Raw genomic sequence first — 16,309 nt, forward strand, 5'->3', positions numbered from 1 at the left:
TATATTCTCCCTGTGACCCCATGGGTTTTCTCTGGTTGCTCGGGTTTCCTCCCACACTCCAAAGACGTATAGGTTTGTAGGTTAATTGGCTTCGGTAACATTATAAATTGTCCCTTGAGTGTAGGATAATGCTATTGTGTGGGGTTATTGCTGGAAGGCATGGACTCAGTGGGTTGGAGGGCCTGTTTCTGTGCTGTATCTTTAAAGTCTATGTAAATCGCATCTACTGCCCTGCCCTTTTTGATACACTTCAGAGAATTCAATGAAATGTCAGACAGCACCTGCCCTTGACAAAGCTCTAACTGTCTGAGTAGTCCTTTGTCTTTCCAAGTGATCATTAATTCTCTCCCTCTGATTTTTTTTTTTAATTGATATCTTCCATGGCACTGATGTCAAGATCTGAATGTTAGATTTGAAGCTATTGATCAGTATGATTGGAATAAACTAATGATCGGAAATAATTGGTGACCGAGTGTCTTGCCAAGCTGTTTTAGTCCGATCACAGACATGGCATCTATCTTGTTGTGTGGTAAATTGCCCAGTTATGCCCTGATCATATAAAGCAGGACAAATCCAAACTTGCTAATTGTTGCCAAATTAGTTTACGCTTGTCAGCCAATTGATGGAAGCTGTCCGACACAGTGCCATTGAGTGGACCTTAATCACCAATGACCTACTTGCTATTTAATGGAACCACTCTGAACTAAACCTCATCAGACTCGTGGTCCAAATTATGAACTGAAATGACTGCCCTTGAATATTTTGGCAGCATTTAACCAGTGTGGCAGTGAAATAATTTATATGGTGTAGCCAGCAATCCTGAGACATACCAAAATGGCTGGAGATTTTTTTTCCCTCTTTTGATCTTCTGCTTTGTATGGAAGGGCCAAATGCTGGCTCGAAGGGCCAAATGGCCCACTCCTGCACCTATTGTCTATTGTCTATTGAAAGCATCTGTGCGCATTTCACCACAATTACCTGGGTGCAGGTTGGGACTTTGACAGGAGTTACAGATCCTCCATCTAGTCGCCCCTTAATACTATACTGCTGAACAATGTTACCCTCCAAATATTACTTAATTTGTCAAATTAAGGTGTGATAAACTTCAACTGAAGACAATGGAATAGGTGACATAATATTTAATGGCTTTCAAAGATAAACTTACCCTATATAGAATTTCTGCTAAATTTTATTAATTATGAGTGGCAAAGTCTTAAAGATATTGTTTTTTTTAATGTTGGAATACGTGTTAAGTCTCCAGTATTATTGGTAGGATAATTGGATTGCTGATTTTGTTTCTTTGGACCTGGAGGGTAAGTATAGTGTTGAAAAAGTAAATGATACAATTACTAATGTTCTAATGATTTTTAACATTTGGGCATGAACATTTTAATATTTTACATTTTAACTTTGAAAACCATGGAATATAATGTATAAAATCTTAAAACGGGCAATGAAAGCTATTCTCATCTATTTTAGTATTGACCTGCTTTTGGACGGAAGCCCATTAAATGGCTTATTCTGCTGCATCAGGCCACAGCCGAAGGAATTATTGGAGGCTATTGTTTGTCAGCATCTATCAAATCAGCCTTCGATTGTCCTTAACAATTGCTACAATTATCATCAAATTATCTTTTGCCACAAATTTGGCTGCGGAATGATTGCATACTTGACCAATGGAAATTTTCAAAAATCTTCACTGAATTTGTGTGAATTTTTTTAAACCAGGTTACAATAACCTTGCAATGTTTGCATACAGGCAGTGGTGAATCCTCTTCATGAATATTAAGAGAAATTTCTGATCAATACATAGCCAGTTGTCTATATTTAGGTCTGGTCCCCAAATAATGAAGATCTCAGTACCCTGAAGATATATTGTATTGGTTATTGAAGGTAAATGTACTGCCTTATTAAGTTAGAGCATCTTGGCTGGCTCGGTAACGGATCTATTTCAATTACATATGTGCTTCTGATTCAGATATGAATGGAAAATAGCTATGGTTATCTTCTAGATTCAAGGAGAGGATTAAGTATATCTGCATTGTACCTGAAATACTTCCAATTGCTATTTTTAAATAATAAATATTGTTTAGGTTAATGGTATTTTACAGTATTCTTTAATTAAAGAGAAAACATTGTGCGTGGTGGTGAGAAAATATGTACATTTCTCAAAAAGAAAAAGTGTTTAATTCCCGTAAATTAATGGCCATTTTAATCATGGGTATAGGCATCAGTGATATTTCTTGGCTGTAGCCTCAATGTGGCAGGTCTAGGCCAAATAGTTTTAAGAGAATTAAAGACATTGAACCAAGACTTCCAAATAATCAGACGGACTAGTCAAAATGTGACTATTTGATGTTTTTGCTCTATTTGATTGATAATTTTATCAGTCTGTTTCAAACACATTCATTATGCATGTCTTTTATGCACCCTCTCCCAAAGTGCAGTATTCTAAATTGACTTCTGCTTAAATACATTTCATTTTGATTGCTTTCAATCCGCAATCTACAATAGGTCATTGCATTTTATTTATTTTAAGTATCAGGATAATGGTATTTCAGTGACCTTTGGAAAATGCAAGCAGTTCTGCATGAGAAATATTCGCTTGCCTCTGGGGTTGGGGGTTGGGGTGAAACCAGCATTTAATGAAGCATGACCCAAAGTTTCTTAATCATTGCTAATTATTCTTTACAGTGTCTCCTCCTTTGAATAAGCAGTAGTTTATAAGTACAACATATTTGGTGTCCCAGTGGGGAACTTTCTATAAAGATTAAACAAAATTTAAAAATGGTAACTTCAAGAATGCGGAGTTTGTCTTTTGTTTAGTCTCTTAATTGGCTCAGCTATGAAGCTTGTAAAATAAGAACTTGGCACCCTGTACTCCCATCTCATTAATTGCTTTTCCTAGGGTGGAAATGAGGTGAACTCGTGCTGAACACAGCCCATTAATGCTGTTTACATTTTGCTGATCACGGTTTTCAATCGTTTTATGAAAGGGGTAGAGGATGAATTTATAATGTTGCTTCTCAGCCATGATCATATTGAATGGCGGTGCAGGCTCGAAGGGCCGAATGGCCTACTCCTGCACCTAATTTCTATGTTTTTCTATGTTCTATGTTCTCCACTGCAAGCATCTACAAAGCAGAACTTGTTTAGAACAGTGGCCTGGAAAATACACGGAAAAATAGACCTGACAACTCCATATTTACTATGCAAGATGCATGTTTGGGGACTTCACCAGTAGTGCTGAACGTGTAATTTACCTGTGTGCATTTTGTGTGCATTTAAAATTTTCATTTTAGTGACTAAATTAAAACTTGCGAGTATAATTTATATGCTATTAGATTCTGAATAAATGAAACAAGATGTGAATAAAGTGCAAGCAAAATTTCTAACATCTGCGTTATAATTTGATTAACTGGCATGTTCGATTTTTAGGGGGAATATCACATCTGGTGCAAACCATATGACAGAAAATGCCAATTGTGATTTGCATGACCACTTTTCATTTCACTGCACATCTCGTATGTGTATGTGACGAATAAACTTGACTTGACTTGATGAGGACATATTTGACTCAGTTGCTTGTGTTCAACTCCAGAAACCAAATCGGGTTGAACAAGCTCAAGTGTGTTCGGTCCTCATAGAGTTATGCAGCTGTAATAACCCGTGGTAGCGAATGGCCTAGTTTTTTTTACTTCAGCAAGAGATTGGCCAAGCTATGTTTCATGCTGAGTTTTGAATATCTCTGCAACATTTATTTATCCGACCTTCTCTGCAGATGTCCATTTGACATCATGCGTTTCATAAATTTTGAACAGGATAGATCAAAACTGAAGGCCAATGCCAGAGCAAAGAGAGTATGTTTAGCAGTGGTACATGTACCCATGTGTTTCGCTTTTGGTTCACTTCAAGAGACTGTTAGTAAGGGTGTCGAAGATTATAGGAGGAAGGCAAGAGAATAGGATTGAGGGGGAAAAATAGGTCAGCCATGATCGAATGGTGGAGCAGACACGATGGACCGAATGGCCTAATTCTACTCCTGTGTTTGTGATCTTGACCAATACCAGAAAATTGCCATGGCCTATTGGATCTCCCAGTTGCTAACCATTTCAACTCGTCTTCCTGTTCCCGTACTGACCTTTCCCTCCTGGGTCTCCACCATTGCCTGAGTGAGGCTAAAAGCAAGCTGGAGGAACAACACCTGGTATTCCGCTTGGGTAGTTTGCAAGCTAGCTGTTTGTCCGTTGAGTTCACAAATCTTAGTTAACTAACCTGCAAACATATATTTTTCACACTTCCTCCCCCTCTTTTTTACTCCTCTGTGCCCCACCTGGAGTCTTCTTAAACCTCCCCCCCTCTTACATTCCTCCTTCACAATTCCCAACTAATCAATCTGTTTGTTCCACACTTTTTTCATCTCTGGCTATTCAAATCCCCTTCATCTGTATTAACCATTTTAGTTACCATGCTGAGTCATGCACCTCCTCTTTCTCCTCCCCCCCCCCAACTACAATCAGTCTGAAGAAGAATCTCAACCCGAAACATCACCTATTCATGTTCTCCAGAGAACCTCCAGCATTTTGTCTTTTTTGTAAACCAGCATCTGCAATTCCTGGTTTCTACTGGAAAATTGTTATTCCTTATTTTCGCAAGTCTGCATTTGCCTTGTAAAAATATCTCGTTATCCATGATCATCACCGCCAATGGTTTTGGAAGTGTTTTCTGCAACTTCAGCGAAACCTGCATTGCTGTCCAATGATTTGAAGTTAAGATAGACATAAAGCTGAAGTAACAGGAATTGGTGACTTTTCGGGCCGAGACCCTTCATCAGACTCCTCCTCGACCTGAAATGTCACCCATTACTCTCCAGAGGTTCTACCTATCCCGCTGAGTTACTCCAGCTTTTTGTGTCTAATTTTGGTTTAAACCAGCATCTGCAGTTCCTCCCTACACAATGATTTGAAGTTGTGGTCCAAATAATACAGATAAAGCTACTTGTAATAGGTTTCATACTGACCATATCTTTATGATCCATTTGCATTTCCAATTTGGTGTAATAATTAATGGACTGTTTCAGCTCTTAATGTGTGTGCAGGTCAAATTCTGCCTTGCTGTTTCAACATCTTTTCATGGACCCTTTTCAACACTGAATCTTTTTGGAACTTCCCTGTAATTTTTGTGATGCTGTTATCATAATTGTCAATTATTAAAGTGAGGGTCACATTTTTACCTCTGCCACCAATCAGATTTTCCATGTGGTAGCTGTGAATGAATATCTGCGGTGAAGTTCTGTTTGGAACTCCTATACTTTGTGATAGGACTGCCTACTTTTGCATCCTTGATTTGGGACTTACTGTTGCCAATAGTGGCTTAAGAGCTATTATTGGAAAAACAAATTGGCTGGTTAAAAGTGAATGTATCTTGATTCCAAACACTATTCTCAATTTATACAGTATTGAACTCTATTCTTTGTGCAAATGGGTGAATTAAAAGTGTTGGGTTTCTTTCACCTTTTATCCATTATGTCACCTCTCCATTTATATAAAAGCCTGAAGTCGTTAAACTTGCATTTAATATTGTAATGGGTAGGGAAATCTTCACTTGCTAAGCTTTTTTCATTTTAATTTCATGTATGCATATTTATTGTCCTTTGGACAATTTTGTATTTTTCAAGGTCTAGCAATGTTGTGCGCAATATCAGTCAAAATGGCTTCATTAGTTTTAGGTTTTGTTGTGTTGGCTCAGGACTCTAATACAATGGCCTGCATCTGAGAAAAAAGATTGATTAAGAGTTGTTTACGAAAGAACTGCAGATGCTGGAAAAATCCAAGGTAGACAAAGTTGGAAAAACTCAGCGGGTGAGGCAACATCTATGAAGCGAAGGAATGGGTGACATTTCGGGTTGAGACCCTTCAGACTGAAAAGAGAATGAAATGTTTCCAGTTTCAGCATAATGCTTCAAAGCTAGACATGATTTGCTCTGTTCAGTATGATATTTATCTTGTGCCTCGGTCCATTCATCTTGGGGACTTTTGCTTTTTTACATTTACACATTGTATCATTGTAGGCTCTCATGCGAGTGCTCTCTCCTTCAATTTCCAGTGTGGTTTTAGCTTTAAACAGCATACCCATTTATCCAATGAATACACATGGATATTCTTGCATTTGGTCTTGTGTACCAAGGTATGATTACCTTCCTCGGACAGAGTATGAGGGTCAGGAAATCATGTTGTAGTTTTATAAATCTTTGTATTTGGGCCAAATTTGGACTATCATCTGCAGGAAGATTATGGAGCGTTTAGAAGAAGTTATCCAGGATGTTGCCTGAATTGGAGAATATTAGCTATAAAGAGGTTGGACAAACTTGGATTGTTTCTTCAGGAAGTAGAGGGGAGACCCGATAGAAGTATGTAAAATTATGAGGAGCATAGACACAAAGCTGGAGTAACTGTGGGACAGGCAGCATCTCTGGAGAGAAGGGATGGGTGACGTTTTGGGTCGAGACACTTTTTCAGACGGGTTAGGGAGAAGGGAAATGAGAGATACAGACGATGAGGAGAGAAAGAACAAAAGTAATGATGATAAAGGAAACTGGCCATTGCTAGCTGTTTGTAGTGTGAAAAGGAGAAGCTAGTGTGACTTGGGTGGGGATGGGTTAGAGCGTGAGAGAGAGATAGAGAGAGAGAGGTAATGCCAGGGCTACCTGAAGTGAGAGACATCAATATTCATACCACTGGGCTGTAAACTGCCCAAGTGAAATATGAGATGCTGTTCCTCCAATTTGCATTTAGCCTCAATCTGATAATGGAGGAGACTGAGGACGAATGGGAGTGTCCGGCAACCGGGAGAATAGGTAGGTTCAGGCGGGCTGAGCGATGGTGTTCAGTGAAATGATCGCCCAGTCTACATTTGGTCTCGCTGATGTATAAGAGTCCACATCTTCAACAACGGATATAGTAGATGAGGTTGGAGGAGGTGCAAGTGGACCTCTGCCTAACCTGAAAAGACTGTCTGGGTTCCTAGACAGAGTCGAGGGAGGAGGTATAGGGACAGGTGTTGTATCTTCAGCGGTTGCAGGCAAAAGTATCCGGGGAGGGGTGGTTTGGGTGTGAAGCGATGAGTTAATCAGGGAGTTGCAGAGGGAATGGTCTCTGCGGAAGGGGGAATGGGGTGGAGATGGGAAAATGTGGCTAGTGATGGGATCCCGTTGGAGGTGGTGGAAATTTCGGAGGATTATGTGTTGTATGCGACGGCTGATGTGGTGCAAGGTAAGGACTTGGGGGACTTTGTCTCTATGGCAAAGAGGGGGAGCAAGGGCAGAGCTGCGGGGTACTGAGGGGACACGAATGTGGGCCTCACCAGTGATGGGAGAAGGGAACCCCAGTTCCCCAAAGAATAAGGACATCTTGGATGTCATAGATAGGGTAGACAGAATCATTTTTCCTCGGGTAGAAATATCAAATACTGAATGACGTAACTTTAAAGCGAGAGGGAAATAGTTTAATGGAGATGTGTGGGGAAAGTAGTTTTTCTGCAAAGTGGTAGGTGTCTGCAACGAGCTGCCAGGGGTGGTGGTGGAAACTGATACAATAGGTGCAGGAGTAGGCCATTCGCCATTCAATGTGATCATGGCTGATCATCCATAATCAGTACACCGTTCCTGCCTTCTCCCAATATCCCTTGACTCCGCTATTTTTAAGAGCCTCATCCAACTCTCGCTTAAAACATCTAGAGAACCGGCCTCCACCGCCCTCTGAGACAGAGAATTCCACAGACTCACAAGTCTGTGTGAAAAAGTGTTTCCTCATCTCCGTTCTAAATGGCTTGCCCCTTATTCTTAAACTGTGGTCCCTGGTTCTGGACTCCCCCAACATCTGGAAAATGTTTCCTGCCTCTAGCGTGTTCAAACCATTAATAATCCTATGTTTCCATAAGTCTCCTCTCATCCTCCTAATTCCAGAGTATGCAAGCTCAGCCGCTCCATTCTATCACATATGACAGTACCGCCATTCTGCTGCACCTGCATGCTTACTTTCAGTGACTGATGAACAAGGACTCCCAGATCCTGTTGTACTTCCCCTTTCCCAACTTGATACCATTTGATAATAATCTGCCTTCCTGTTTTTGCTACCAAAAGTGGATAACCTCACATTTATCCACATTAAACTGCATCTGCCATGCATCTGCCCACTCACCCAATCTGTCCAAGTCGCCCTGCATCCTCACAGTTCACATTGCCACCCAGCTTTGTGACATCTGCAAATTTACTAGTTACTTTTAATGATACGATGGTAGCATTCAACAGGCTTTTAGATGGGCTTGTGAATATGCAGAAAATGGAGGGATATGGATCACATGCAGCCAGCTGTAATTGGTTTAATGAGGTATCATGATCAGCACAAATTGTGGACCAAAGGGCCTGTTGTTGTGCTGCACTGTTCCATGTAATAACAATGAACTGCAGATGCAGCTTTATACCAATGAAAGACACAAAATGCTCAAGTAACTCAGCGGGTCAGGCAGTATCTTTAGAGAAAATGGATTGGTGACATTTTCGGGACCCTTCTCTAGGCTGAATGAAGAAATGTCTCCTATTCATTTTCTCCAGATACATTTCCTGACCCCCTGAGTTACTCCAGCATTTTGTGTTTGTGCTCCATGTTCCACCTCGTGCTTTGACGTGGTTACATTTGCAGCAAACTGGGCGTACCACATGATTCTCTTGTTCATCCGTACCAACTTGTACATGGCCTTCTCTGTGTACCTGCACATGTTTAAAGAGGCAGCAAATATTCACTGCGTTACACTGCTGAGTTGTATAATAAAATTACAGTATAACCATTTTAAGTTCAGAGTCTGGAACTACTATGCAGTTTGTTTTTTTTTACGACAGAATTCAACTTAATTTAACAGCAGATTGCAGTCCTTCAAAAAGCTGAAATATGGACATTCACACCACTTTGTAAGATGACAGCTTTTAATTCCTTGTGAAAACAAATTAGAAGCAAACTATACTGTGTTGATAATTGCCTACCGACAAGTAATCTGTCCAGTGAAACCTGATGTTCTAAGTTTTTTTGGTTTTGTTTCTCTCCATTAGACATTCATAATAGGCGTTTTCTTTTCTCTTTCTATTCCTCAATCTCTAGAAATCGGGTGTAAGAGAGAACTTGAAGAATGACTTCATCTGTTAGCCATGCAGTCACACAAAATAATGATTTGGACTCTCTTTGTGAGGATGCATGTTCAGATTAGATTGTGGCAGCAGCATGTTACACACCAGTGGATGGCTTCCAGCACCAGCATGATTCACATCAGGGGATTTTTGGATCATGTACTAACAGTGAAAAGATTTTAAATGTCTTCTCTGCCACTCGCTGCCAATGGGCAATCCTCTACTGTTTACTTGATGGTGGAATAAATAACTTGCCAGCAGGGATTTTACTTTACATAATCCATTAAAATGGATTATATTCATGCACTGTAGTGTTATGAGGCTTATGTAATGATAAATAACAGCTCATTGTTCATTCCGACATTATGAATTGAGATATTGGTGTACTCTGCTGCTCCCACCATGTTTCTATAGAATCACTAGACCATTATAGACCATTGCTACAGTTTAAAATAAGAAATAAATTGGGTTGGGTGGTGCTGGGAGGGTGGTGAGAATGTGACGGCTCTTATTGCCTCAATTGCAGTTCCTTGCCTTTCATTGAATTGTAATCTGGTGTTTGCTTCATTTGAAGTTTTCTTTGTGGGAAGGTTTTTTTTTAATGTTGGTGTCCATCATTTGGATGAGAACATACACGGCAAGATTAGCAAGTTTGCAATTGATACAAAAGTGGGTGGTATTGCAGATAGTGAAGATGGTTGTGAAAAATTGCAGCAGGATCTTGATCGGCTGGCAGGATGGGCTGAGGAATGGTTGATGGAGTTTAATGCAGAGAAATGTGAGGTGTTGCATTTTGGAAAGTGTAACATGGGCAGAACCTACAGAGTGAATGGTAGAGCTCTGGGGAGTGTTGTAGTGCAGGTTGCATAGCCCCTTGATGGAGGAGCCGTAAGTGGTCAAAAAGGCTTTTGGCACATTTGTCTTCATTAGTCAGAGTATTGAGTGTAAAAGTTGAGAGGTCATGTTGCAGTTATATAATGCGTTGATGAGGCTACATTTAAAGTATTCTGTTCAGTTCTGCGCACCATGTTATTGGAAAGTTGTTGTCAAACTGGAAAGGGTTCAGAGATGATTTACGAGGATGTTGCTAGGACTCGAGGGTCTGAGCTACAGGGGGAGTTTGAGAGGTGAACATAATCATGAGAATAGATTGGGTAGATGCAGTCTTTTGCCCAGAGTATGGTTCTCCTTGACTGGGTTCCCCTTTCCACGGTGCTGACAAACCATGGGAAACTCTGCTCTAAGCAATGTAAAACAAAGCTCCAGGGTTTCATAGGTTTATGAACATTTCTATTATGCAGCTTTGATTGTTCTCCCCTTAAAGCTGGGAGAAAATTAAATTAAGGGGGTTAAAATCAGGAAGAATTTTGTCAAACTATCTAAAATTTCCTGTAGCAGAGTTCTTGAACTCTTTAACCAAATAATTCAGTTTTAAGGTAGCTGGTGAACAGAGGGTACTTGGTGGACAGGAGAGATGTAAATGGACTGCATGACAGGGTGATGGAAGGGATACATTTGTATGACTGGGGAGAAAGAGCAGTAGTGTGATTAATTAAGCAGAATTCAAAGGGATGTTGCAGATATGCTATAATTTCCAGGATTCTTTGATCTTTGTGGTTTTTCATCCAATTTCTGTTTCGTAGCAGAGAAAAATCAAAATACCTGAAATGCGTTTCCATTCCACTGAGTGGCAATAAAAAAAAAAGAATACTTGTGGATCTCGAACCTCAAACTCAAATTAAAATATGTGTAAAGAACACAGGCATATAGCTACGTAGTAAAAACATGTCTAGAAGACACTGCAAGCAGTACCATGGGAGACCTATGCTTGCAGTCAAACATTTTACAGATTTGATTGGCTTTCTTTTCACTTTAGAATCATTTAAACCATTCAGGCCGAAAAGAATGATTCAATCCCTAGTTTTCTGTCAGCATATGTCTGCCAACAATATCACTGCAGTGGTGAAAAGACTATTGTACTATTTGAGGGACTCTGCTCTCAAGGCTATTTAGTTACGGTCCTTATGATTGACAGTGGAAAATGACATTGCCGTCAAACCAGTATCTAAAATAAGCCAACTTCATATTGCCAATGGTGTTCTGAGCCTGCAAGTCAATTTCCTTTTGATAAATTGCCAAGATAGCAAATTACTTCATAACTGAAAAGAGAGCACCATCCAGCATTTTAAGTTCCAACGATTGTGTTGTTTGCTCCATATCCCAAAACTGGATTTAGAGAGTACAACAGTGCAATAAACATTCAGGGAATTGGAACTTGAAAAATGCAGCCTATGTGATCCATGCATCGAACTTCCGCATTTGCAAGCGAAACCCAGTTATTTCTGATTTAAGTAGTACAGAAAATATTCAGCCAGCTATTCAGATGTGGTCAAAAACTATTTTTCAAAGAATAACTCTTTAGTGGCAGAAAAAAAAAACCCTGAATTATTTGCAGCTGTGTTACATAGGCCATAATTAACCTTGAGTTAATCCTCTAGAAGACAGTAGATTGAACATATGGAATTATATTTGCTGAGATGAAGTTGTGGGGCATAATACATATTTTAAATTTTCTTGTAAGCATTTTTGTGGTAGTTGGGAAGGTGGAGCAGTATTGCATTCCTGAATGACCAACACTTTATGAAAAATTGCAGATATTTGTCTATCTGAGCAGGCTTGTGAGATTTATCTACCTTCATCCATTTTAAGATCTTATCGACAGTCTTCAAGACATTGTCATTAACTTTCCTTCAGTCCCATAGACTTCACGTCATCTGAATGATTCATCAGGTTCCAGAAGTGCATGTACCTAGCATGTAAATGGCTACTTTTTGTATTGTGACTGGTGAACCTTCATTTCTTGTTCCTGGCAGATGTAATTCATGATGGCTTGAATTGATTTAAAATAGTTATGTACTATTTAGGACAGCTTTTAAATTGGAAAAGGTTTTAAAATCGAAATGTTTTCAAATTACACACGTAAATACAACCCAAATTCCGAACGTATTTTATTTTCTCGCTAATTTTTTTTCTATGTAGTTTCTTAAAATGAAAAATAATGCTACTACAGTATTGTTTTTTTTTAAATTAATATTTTTATTAGAAGCAGTGTACAAAAGTACAAACCGCGGCATATGACATAATACATTCATTGTACAGCTTCCATTTTTATTTTAACAAAGATGAAATAGAAAAAGAAAGAAAGTGAAGATGTAAGAATAGAACCCCTAAACTAACAAATGAGTGTAATCAAAGAGTAAGTAAATGCTTAAAAAAAAAGACAAAAACAGAAAAAAGGAAAAAAGAAAAAAAAACAAAGTGTTGATATACCTGCTTCATTTCTCACCACACCCATCACCCAGTCCGTAATTTGTTGCACCATACTATCCTTGCAACAAATCATTGAAAGGAGATCATATCTTTGAAAATTGCTCTGATTTTCCTGCTAAGACAAGTCTCATATCTTCAAGATGTAGCGTCTCAGACATGTTTGTAATCCACATTTTAAGAGTTGGGGGAGATGTATTTTTCCAAAATTTAAGTATAAGTTTTTTCGCCATTATCAGGCCATAATTAAGGAAACGTCTTTGAAATATTGATAGTTCAGAGCAGGCTCCTGCTGTTCCGAAAATAATCAGTTCTATATGGGGGTCCAGTTTTGTTTTTAATAATTTTGAGAAAATTTATTTCCAAAAGTTATGGAGTTTTATGCAAGAGGCAAAGGAGTGTGTTATAGTTGCTTCTTGAGAGAAACATTTGTCGCAAATAGGAGATGCATTTGAAAAAATCTTATTCAGTTTAGTTTTTGAGTAGAAGAGTCTGTGGAGTATTTTGAATTGGATTAAAATGTGTCTAACATTAATCGAACAATTATGTGTATATATAAGAGATATTTTTCCCCATCTGTCTTTGGAGATTTTTAGGCCTAATTCCTCTTCCCATTCTCTTCTAATTACGTCTGACGATGGGATTTCCATATTTAGAAGGATATTGTGCAAGTATGATATTAGATTGTTTGTGTCAGAGTTCCTATTCATACCTTCGTCTAATATATCTGGCAGCAGAGTTTGATAATTGTGGGTATATGTTTTCAAATAATCTCAAATTTGAAGATATCTAAAATATTGATTACCTTTCAGATTGTATTTTGACTAATTTCTGGAATGATAGGTTTCTCATCTCGTACAAATCTCCAACCTTTTTAATTCCTAGTCTTTCCCAATAAATAAATGTTTTATATATAATAGATGGCTTGAACGACGGGTTATTAGCTATAGGTGAAAGAAGAGATAGATTTCTTAGTTTAAAAGTAGATTTTACTTGTCTCCAAATTCGTAAAGTGCTGTGAATAATCGGATTTTTTTCTCATATTGTGTTCAACTTTATTGGGGAGAGAAGGATCACGCCTATATTAAAAGGCAAGCAATCCTCTCTCTCCATTACTAATCTGTTGGCATGAGTTATCCAACCAACAAATTACATTTTTAATATTCGCTGCCCAATAGTAGTATAAGAAATTGGGCAGTGCCAATCTGCCCATTTCTTTGGGATTACTTAGCTGTTGTTTATGAATTCTATGTGATTTATAACCCCAAATAAAGTTTGTGATCCGGGAATCAAGATTTAAAAAAGAAATTAGGTAGATATTGGTATTGATTGAAATAAATAGAGAATTTGTGGGTGGAAAATCATTTTTATGGCATTTATTCTGCCCATTAAAGACTTCGGAAGTGTTTTCCAGAATTGAATAAGAGCGTTTAATTTAGTAACTAAAGGCGGAAAGTTTGCATTGAATAACTAATTATATTTTCTATAAGATCTAATATGTTTGGAATACTAACTTGAGAATTGGTGATGTATAATAATACATCATCTGCATATAATATTTTATTATTGGAATGTTTTGTATTATAGCCGTGAATGCTCGGATGTATTCATATTCTTTCCGCTAATGGTTCAATCGCAAGGGCAAATAGCACCCCTTATATTCCAGCTACAAAACGTAATTTCTCCAATTTTCTTTTGAGGGTCGTCTTGCATTACATTGGTTCCTTTATTTCAGATCGTGCAACACAATACCTCAAGCTTCTGGGTGTTGGGTGGGTGCTCCCAGCTGCTGAACTCTGTAGTCCCATGAAAATGTGCCCTAAAAATCAAAAAAAGTGCTAAATTGTATTGTATTGTATATCTTATTGTCATTTCCTGAGTATTCGCATACCCAGAGGAAACAAAAAACCGTTGCTCAACCAGTGTCCATTCAGTGTGCATGAAAAATAAATAGAAATAAAAAAAAATACATGTATCATGAACAAATTTAACACTCTACTAAACATTCAACAGGCGTTCCGACCGGCAGCGGCACAACAGTGGCTCTGCTGCAGTGTGTCCAGGTTGGGGGTTTGTGCGCGATACTTGGCAGGGGGCAAAGTCCATTTAGCAGTCTTATAGCCTGTGGGAAGAAGCTGAGGAGCATCCTGCTGGTTTTGCAGCTAAGGGGTAATGCACCTGTACCTCTTCCCAGGGGGCAGGATGGGAGAAAATGTCATGCGATGCGTGGTAAGAAGGTCTGCTTACCTGCCTGCTGATGATGGAGCAAGGCTCACGATTGCTGTGTACATCTCTTCCTGTATATGTAACCAGCAGGCAGGCAGGGAGTGGAGCACCAATAATCCTGCTGGCGGTCTTCACTATCCTGGGGATTTGGTCCCCTTTCGTACGCCTTACAGCTCCCGAACCAGGAAGTGATGCCGTATGTCAGTGTGCTCGCGACAGTCCCCCTATAAAAAGACCGTAAATGTGTGGTGGGGAGGCCTGCTCGTTATTTGGTAGTCTTCGGAGAGGGGTGAAGTCGCTGTATGGGCTCTCTTGACCAGAGCTGTGGTGTTTTGCCGTGGACATCAGGTCATCAGACAGATATGTAGTCCTAGGAACTTCATGCTGCTCCGGGACCCTTTCCACATCAGCTCCGTTGATGTGCAGATTGTGTAAATGGTGTTGTTTTCCCCGCCCTCCTGAAGTCAACCACCATCTCCTTAGTTTTTCCCACGTTAAGAATGAGGTTGTGGGATTTGCACCAACCTGTGAGCAGCTCCACCTCCATCCTGTACGCCGATTCATCATTGTCACTGATGAGACCCACCACTGTTGTGTCATCAGCGAACTTGTTGATGAAGTTGTTATTGAGTCTGGCAGTACAGTCGTGTGTCAGCAGACTAAACAGAAGGGGGCTTAGGACACAGCCTTGGGGTGAGCCAGTGCTCACGGCTATGGTTTTTGATGTCCTACTGCCCACCCTGACTGTCTGCTGCCGTTGCGACAGAAAGTTCAGGACCCAGTTGCATGTGCCAGCATCAACCCCCAATAGCTCCAACTTCTCCACCAGCTGCTGCGGAATGATTGTATTGAAAGCAGAGCTGAAGTCTATGAAGAGGATCCTGGCATAATTAACATAAATGATATGAAAAAACAGTATTTAAAAATACTGTGTAAAAAAAACCACCTAATGTGACCTTCCGTAGGTGTAAAATTACATTAAGCTCCGTTCCCTATGAACAAGTATTATACAAAAGAAAGAGCAGGACAGAACTGGGTAATGTATTCAAAGAGAAAACAAGCAAACATGTACTATAATTAGTTCCTCTGCTATCTTAAACTGAATACGTATTTACTATTTAATCACTGTATTTAACTTAGAAGACAAATCCCAGTATATTTGAGTACGAATCAGCTGGCTAGAAGGGGTTAACCAAGAATACAGTCTTGGCTGCCTGCCATCTGTTTTACTCCCTTCCAGCTTAGGTGATTCTTTGTCGGTTTGGCCTGGTCATATCTGGGAATTTGTCCACCCAAATCGATTAAACATATTTTAGTATATCAATCCAATAAATTTTAACTAAAGGTCATAGATCTAAAGAATATTCAATATTGGCTTTAAAAAGGAATGAATCATTATTCGGTTATCATATTGCACTTCAGATTAAGATACATGAGTTAGTTCAATTACTTATATGTTATTTATATCTTTGTTAGTGGATTATTACATTCCGCTTCATTTAATTTGTTTTCTATACTGCGTAGTTCCATTTTATTAAATCTTTCATTCGAAAATATTTTGTCTTTGAGGCAGACATG

The 16,309-nt window shown here is 39.1% G+C and overlaps 1 protein-coding gene across 2 annotated transcripts in view; it reads left to right on the top strand.

Annotated features, from left to right (window-relative positions):
- The window catches only part of stk17a (serine/threonine kinase 17a), a 93,338-nt gene that overhangs the window by 30,596 nt on the left and 46,433 nt on the right, over nucleotides 1-16,309 (top strand). Inside the window, exon 1 of one of the 2 annotated variants that reach the window (XM_055656791.1) lies at nucleotides 10,145-12,157. The exons of the other annotated variant lie outside the window; for it this stretch is intronic. The gene's annotated coding sequence lies outside the window, so the exon portion shown is untranslated. Of the gene's footprint in view, nucleotides 1-10,144; nucleotides 12,158-16,309 lie in introns of those variants that run through there. 2 annotated transcript variants of the gene reach the window in all.

Source organism: Leucoraja erinacea, chromosome 2 (assembly GCF_028641065.1).
Source record: "Leucoraja erinacea ecotype New England chromosome 2, Leri_hhj_1, whole genome shotgun sequence".
NCBI classification, from domain to species: domain Eukaryota; kingdom Metazoa; phylum Chordata; class Chondrichthyes; order Rajiformes; family Rajidae; genus Leucoraja; species Leucoraja erinaceus.